The 7,355-nt window shown below is 47.3% G+C and overlaps 1 long non-coding RNA gene across 1 annotated transcript; it reads left to right on the top strand.

The window, feature by feature from the left end:
- Positions 1 to 1,165: 1,165 nt before the first annotated feature.
- Positions 1,166 to 5,837, top strand: LOC119231731 (uncharacterized). The gene is made up of 3 exons (XR_005121931.2): positions 1,166 to 1,556; positions 3,275 to 3,448; positions 5,573 to 5,837. It is a non-coding gene; the product is annotated as an uncharacterized LOC119231731 (long non-coding RNA).
- Positions 5,838 to 7,355: the final 1,518 nt, after the last annotated feature.

Consider the following 7,355-nt stretch of genomic DNA (forward strand, 5'->3'; position numbering starts at 1 on the left):
TGGCAAAACTGGAGTTAACAGTGAATATAGCTATGTTGCCTAGTGGTGGAGATGACCCCAGTCTGGCTCCTTGCAGCCCTGTGCGTGGGAATGAGCCAGGAGAGGGCATTTGATAGAATAGTACTGCTGAGGGCATTCTGGACCAGTACAGTGGCTGGGTCCCTCTCAAAGGTGGATATAATGGAGAGGAGAAAAGACAGCTGGGTGTAAAGGAGTAAATAAATGGCTATGCAATGAGGGAAATCCAATATTACACTGACGCCTCAAGAGAGACTCAGAGCGAGAGACTATGTTGTCTCTTAGATCAGTTACGTGGGATGCCTGAAGGGGTGAAGATGTACATTCCTGAGACCAGTCCTGCTTCTGGAAGTTGACGAAACTAAGTAGAAGCCTGCAAACCTGAGAGGCCTTGCTCTGAGATACGTTGTGGTTATGTCAAGTGATGTTGGGCTGGGCCAATTGTTAATAGTGTGACTGGACTTTGATCATGTGCCAAAATCTTTTGACTCCTATTTTTCAGGTTTTATCTACTGCCATGCTGTCATTGTCGCAATGGTGACCTTGTTAAGATTCAATTACCTTATGTAAACAAGTCTTAGAAAATACTGACACTATAAGAAGCCCAAGCAGCATGGAGCCACTACAAAGAAAGCGACAGAGGTCCTCAGCTGAAGCCCAGCTGAGCTACTCCTTTATTGTAATTTCAATAGGGTTTTAGGGAAGGAGACGAGATAAATAGATGTTTAATCGGTCATGTTAAATTCAGTTCTTTCTGCATTCTTCACATGCATACAGATTCCCTCCCACCTCCTTTTATACTCAAGAACTCTCTCTGCACAGAGGCTGCTCCCAGACTCCACATACCCCAGAGCTGGGTTAGCATCCTCCTTACTCTCCAGTGCTTCTTTGAGGAGCTTGCAGTTCAGCCCCACGGCCCCTGGTGAATGCGCCAGCCACTCCCCAGCAAGCAGCCTGTCTCCATCAGCTCTCCTCTTCTGGTGACTTGTACATCCCCGCGATCTATGCAGCACTTTGCCTCTTAGTTCCCTGGCCACCCGTGTCACGTGGAGGACACCTCCCTCCTCACCCCTTCACGGGACCAAATGCCAAATGTTTCATCCCCCTGGATTCCCCTACCCCTGAGTCACCAGTCCAGCACCGCCTGCTCACAACAGCCCGCGGAGGGGGCTCTCCAGTTTGAAGTTGACCTTCCAAGCTGTTCTCTGCGGCCCTCGCCCCCGACCTCATTCCATGCCCCTTGGGTCCTCACCTCATGAGGACTGCCCAGCACCCACCCCCCAGCTCAGCGTCAGTAGTGCAGTGGTTATCACCCAGCTTCAAGGCGTGGAGGCTGCTCTGTCTGCAGCGCCTCCCACCCTGCCCTCTGTCCGAGTAATCTGGGTCAGGCTGGTTCCACCTTAAGCTCCATGTGACCCTGACCTTGCCAGCCCATCGCTGTGCCAGGTGACTGAGACACTGGAGTGGACACCTGACCGAAGTCAGGCCAATCAGAGGCTGGAGACTCAACTCGCTCGGAATTTTGTTGAAGCCATTAGGTAAGCGGGTCTTTGCTTGTCGGGGCTTGCGTGTGGGAGGAAGGGAAAGAGGAGGCTCCCGCGGGACAAGGCCAGTCAGAGGGCCAGGCGAAGTCAGACCCGCCAGATACCGAGTCCACTGAGGCTCAAATAAGCCCTCTCCCCTGAGCCTCCAGTTGTAGGAACCCACTGAGGCTTTCTGCCTTCACTTGTGAGGCCTCTTTGCCTCTGCTGAGTCTATCAGGAGAATCTGGTTCAAAATTGGTACGAGAAAGACGGAGAAACATTTCTCTTAAAAAACAAAAACTTTAGACACAGCCCTACAGCTCCCCCTGGTGGAGAGAACATTGTTTTTCAGAGTCTAGGTAATAGGCCTTCATTTCGTTCTCTACATGTGCCCTTAGTGTGTATATATCCAGGTTAATTTAGATCCTCTTTCCTAGTTAAAATATATATATATATTTTAATATTTTATATTAAAATATGTATTTTAATATATATATATATGGCCTCCCTGGTGGCGCAGGCGGTTGAGCGCAGCGCTGTGAAGCTGTCTGCAGCCTCTGCAGTGCCGGTTCGATCCCCGCCAGCTCCGGAGATGTCCACATGGCGCAGCAGACCTCTCCTGTCTCGCCCGCTGCTCCCCTCAGCAGTGTATTTCAGTTGATCTGCCTGTTCTGTTCCCCACTCTGTCTCTGGTGAATCCTCTCACCCTCCCGTACATCTGGCCTGTACCCTGGTTCTTGTATAAATAAATCTTTTTAAAAAATTATGTATATATATATATATACGCACACACACTTTTGCACGCACACGCACGCACGCACTCACATACACACATAATTTCTGCACTTTATAACCCTGATCTGAGCCTTTACCTATGAAACTTCGTAGTTTAGAACTATAATCCTAATGAACATATTTCCCCACATCATGCAATCATGCAGTGAATTTGGAATATGCTAGACCATGAGGAATCATTTTTGTACGAATACATATAAAAAAGGAAGACAGGAGAAGAGAAAACCATAACACAATTTAAAAATCCTGTCAAATATCACCTTGTTCCCTTCTGGTTTCAAGGACTGTCCCACACACTCTTCTCTCTTTTCTTACCACATTCCAGGGAAAGGATCAAAGAGAGAAATGCAACAAGGGGGAGTGAGGGGCGGGGAGGAGGAGGAATCCATTTCAGGAAAACAGAAACCTGGAGAGAATGTCAGCAGCAGAGCTATTTGAGGAGATGTGTTTTCTTTTCAGCTGAGCTGTCAAGTGGTCCTGGGCTGAGCGCCCACAAAGGAGGGCTCCCCCACCGAATGTGTGAAAACCTCCCACAAAACATAGCAGGGCCCCAGCTCTGAGCCGGCAGCCTCTGGGTGGGGCCTTCATTCCAGGCATGAGGGGTTTTGAGCTGTGCTGTCCTTCCTTCCTTCCTAAGCCAGTGGGGGACTGCCGAGACAGGTGCAGAAGTGAGTGGGTATAGCACCCCAGCAAATTCCAGGGGCCACCTCAGTACAGCCATGTCCAGTTACTGGGCTGGCCGTGCGTGAACGCCCCTGAGATCAGCTGCTAGAGCTGGAGGAGGGGAAGTGGGCAAGAGTGGGCCTGCTCCACTGGGGTCCAGAGGGCAGTGAGCCAGCAGCTCATGGTGCCCTCGGGTCAGCCTTATCCTTGGCACTCTGGTGACTGGTCTAGTCCCTGTAGGAAATTTGCCCATTGCCTGACTCCACTGTCTCCAGATAGCCCACAGCCACAGAGCCAGCCCCCCGCTGTGCTCAGGTGGTGCTGGGGAGGAGGAGAGAGCCCCACAGAAGAAGCAAAGGATAACTTGTGAAGATATCCAAGGAGCCTCCAGTTGTCGCTGGCCTCTGCCACCCCTATGTGTGAACAAGCAAGGTGGAATCATCTCACAAGTAAGGACCATCAGCATCCTAAAAAAAGGAAGGGTAATTTGGAATGCAGGAAATAGGACTATAATTTTTTTAAAGATTTATTTAGGCATACAAGAACTGGGTTACAGGCCAGAGGTGTGGGGAGTGAGAGGATTCACCAGAGACAGAGCGGGGAACAGAACAGGCAGACTGACTGAAATACACTGCTGAGGGGAGCAGCAGGGGAGACAGGCGAGGTCTGCCTCACCATGTGGCTAGCTCCCTGGCAGGGATCGAACTCGTGCTGCAGTGGCTGCAGATAGCTTCATAGTGCGGTGCTTAACCTCTTGTGCCACCAGGGAAGCCCAGGACTATAATTAAAATACTCAAATTAGCATTCAATAACATTTATGACAGAATATTGCACTCATAAAAACCAACTCAGTACACAAAAAGTGGTGTGCACACACCGTAGGGTTTTATTCAGTTCATAAGAAGGGATGAAATGTTGAGATGTGACTCACATTGATGAGCCTTGAAAGTATCATCTGAGTGAAATAAGGCAAATTTGGGACAAATATTGTATAGTTCTCCCTACATGAGGCACCCAGGATAGGCAGATTTGTAGAGACAGAAAGTAGAATGGAGGCGAGCAGTGTCTGGTGGGAGGAGGAAGAGAAAGTTTTTGTTTAATGGGTGCAAAACTTTTGTTGGTTATAATGAAAATTTTGGGGGGTAGAGATTGTAGTGATGGTTCTACAATGATTAAATTGTAAATTTTGTGTTATGTATATTTTACTACAATAACTTCCCCTTCTAATAAACCAAACTGTTATAGAAAGAGAGGCACTCAGAGGAAAAGGTTTTAGAGGTTTAGTACATAATGATAAAAACAGAAAACTCAGTAGAAACATAGAAGCAGAGAATAATGGCATGGACGCTGCTTTTAAAACCTCATGACATAGGAGACCAGTCAAGAAACTCTTGTGGAAAACTTGTGAGGACTCTCTTTGGGTTTATAATTTCCCTCCTTGGTAAGTCCCTATTTCCAAACAAAAAATAAGGCCTGGGTGCCTCCCAGGTGGTGCAACGGGTTAAGACACAACACATGAAGATGTCTGCAGCCTCTGCAGCACGAGTTCGATTCCCAGCCAGCCAGGAAGCAACCCACATGGCGCAACAGACCTCCTGACTCTCCCGCTGCTCCCCTCAGCAGTGTACTTAGTTCAATCTGCCTGTTCTGTTCCCCACTCTGTCTCTGGTGAATCTTCTCACCCCCCACACCTCTGGCCTGTACCCCCGCTCTTATATGCATAAAGAAATAAATCTTTAAAAAAAAATAAGACCTGTCAACACAAAAGCACAGTGTTCATTTCACAGTACGAAGAAAACAGTCCTTGATCTCAAGAGCAAGTGGTAGGGACTAGGGTCCCTAAAAGAAGAAAGGGGAGGAGGGGGGCAGGGCAGCTAAAAGAGACCTTAACTTTTCCTCTGAAGGAAACTAAGCCTGACTCTTTGGGACCTAGGGGAAGGGGAAGGGGAAGAGAAAGGGGAGTGTCCAAGAAATCAGGCTCACATGTTCTTGTTTCCTCTTCTTGGTCTGGCACTGGGGAACCCTGATATGGCAGGACCATCCAGGTGGGTATGCGAGAGCTCATGGACACAGGCAGGGGTGGGGAGGCTTCAAACCCTGAGGCAGCTGTATCCATCAGGGATTTGAGATGAGGCAGAGGGAGGATGAAGGAGTGGACAAGTCCACTCAAGACCTCTTGTGATTCAGGGCGATGCAGGACCCCCAGCCTGACTCAGTGAGGAGACACCCACCTACTGAGAGGACCCAGAACCAGAAGAGTCCTGGGGTGGCAGAGAAGGGTTATTGATGGCCATGGGCTTGGAAGGTCAGCGGGTAGCAGTAGATGCCACAGCATACCGCATGGGTCCTGTTGTTCCCAGCAGACTCCAGCCAGAGACCACACCAGGCCATCTGCTTGGGTCAGGAGCCAGCTGAGACTAGCCACATGGTCGTCCTCCCCCACCTTGCCCAGGTGCCACTTTGGGAAAAGAGATGAATTTGGAAATGAGACTGTACTCGAAAAGGAATGTCTTATCGGGAGGAGACAGAGATTCCGCTAACTGTCACGTTAATGTGTTTTCTTCTGTTGTCAGTGTGAGAAAGGAAGGAAGGAAGAAAAGATCGGTCATGAACATAAAGCATCTCCCTCGTCTGCACATCTGAGTGTGTGTGCAAATTTACAACCCTGCTACATAAACATGAAGCAGAATTGAGAATACAGAAATGGTAAAACACGATAAACCAGAGACAATGGTGAGAAAGGAAACCAACAGCACATGTGGTTAAGTCTTAATTGCTGTTCCTGAACATTTCAGAAATTTAGTTTTAAATGTGATTAGAAAGAATCATAAAAATAGAAAAGGCAACATTTAAAAATATATTTTTAATCTGGAACTATAATTCTACAACTAGATTCTTTCAATTATCTGAGGGTGGGTTGGGTATAGACAAAGAAAAGTTTCAAAAACAAGCCAAAGTGAAACCCACAATGGGTGTCACCTCACACCTGTTAGAATAGCTATTATCAAAAATAGAAGAAATAACAAGTGGTTTTGGGGGTGTGGAGAAAAGGGAAACCTGTGCACTGTTGGTGGGAGTGTAAGTTGTACAAGGACTATGGAAAACAGATTCCTCAAAAAGTTAAAAATAGAACAACCATATGATCCAGTAATTCCATGTCTGTGTATTTATCTGAAGGAAACAAAATTACTATCTCAAAAATATACCTACAGGGGCCTGCCTGGTGGTGCAAGGGGTTAAGACACAACCTATGAAGCTATCTGCAACCACTGCAGCACGAGTTCGAGTGCTGGCCAGGGAGTTACCCACATGGTGCTGCAGACCTCTCCTGCCTCTCCTGCTGCTCTCCTCAGCAGTGTGTTTCAGTCAGTCTGCCTGTTCTGCTCCCCACTCTGTCTCTTGTGAATCCTCTTGCACCCTGCACACCTCTGGCCTGTACCCAAAGCTCTTGTATGCATAAATAAATAAATCTTTTTTTTTTTAAATATATATACATATACCTACACCTACATGCTCATTGCAACATTATTTATAATAGCCAAGACTTAGTGGGCCTCCCCAGTGGCGCAGCGGTTGAGCGCTGGGTTGCGAAGCTGCCCGCAGCCTCTGCAGTGCCGTTTCGATCCCTGGCTGCTCCCCGGCCACCAGAGGAGGGTCCCACATGGCGTGCAGACCTCTCCTGCCGCCCGCTGCTCCCCTCAGCAGTGTACTTCGGCCCTTCTGCCTGCTCTGCTCCCCGCTCTGGCTCTGGTGAATTCTCTCACCCTCCTGCGCTTCTGACTATACCTAGTACTTGTATAAATAAATAAATAAATCTTTAAAAAAAAAAAAAAAAAGTCCTTTATAAAAAAAAAAAAATAGCCAAGACTTAGAAACAACCTAAGTGTCTATCAGTGGAGGAACAGATAAAGAAAATGGGGCATACAGACACAATGGAATATCGTTCAGACATGAAAAGAAGGAAATCCTGTCATTTATGACATGCAATGACCTTGAGGGTGTTATGTTAAGGGAGATAAGTCAAATAGAGAAAACCAAATAGGTATGATCTCATTTACATGTGGAATCTTAAAAATCCCAAGTTTAGAGATACAGAGAACAGATTGGTGGCTACCAGCGGTGGAGTGGGAGCCTACTGACTATAAACAGCCACCGGAGAAACTTGAGGTGTATCTTGTATCTTCGTTGCAGTGGTGGTTACAGGATGCATATATTTATTTTAACCCTATCACACCAAACACTTAATTTGGAGCATTTGTTTGTGAATTATACCTCAATACTTTTTTTTGGGTAAAAATCCCAGAAGAAAGACATTTTTCCTTTCCTTCTAGAGGAGATAAACCAAGACCTTGGGTG

This window comes from Talpa occidentalis, unplaced genomic scaffold (genome assembly GCF_014898055.3).
Source record: "Talpa occidentalis isolate TD23 unplaced genomic scaffold, MPIMG_talOcc4v2.1 talOcc4.7, whole genome shotgun sequence".
Lineage (NCBI taxonomy): Eukaryota > Metazoa > Chordata > Mammalia > Eulipotyphla > Talpidae > Talpa > Talpa occidentalis.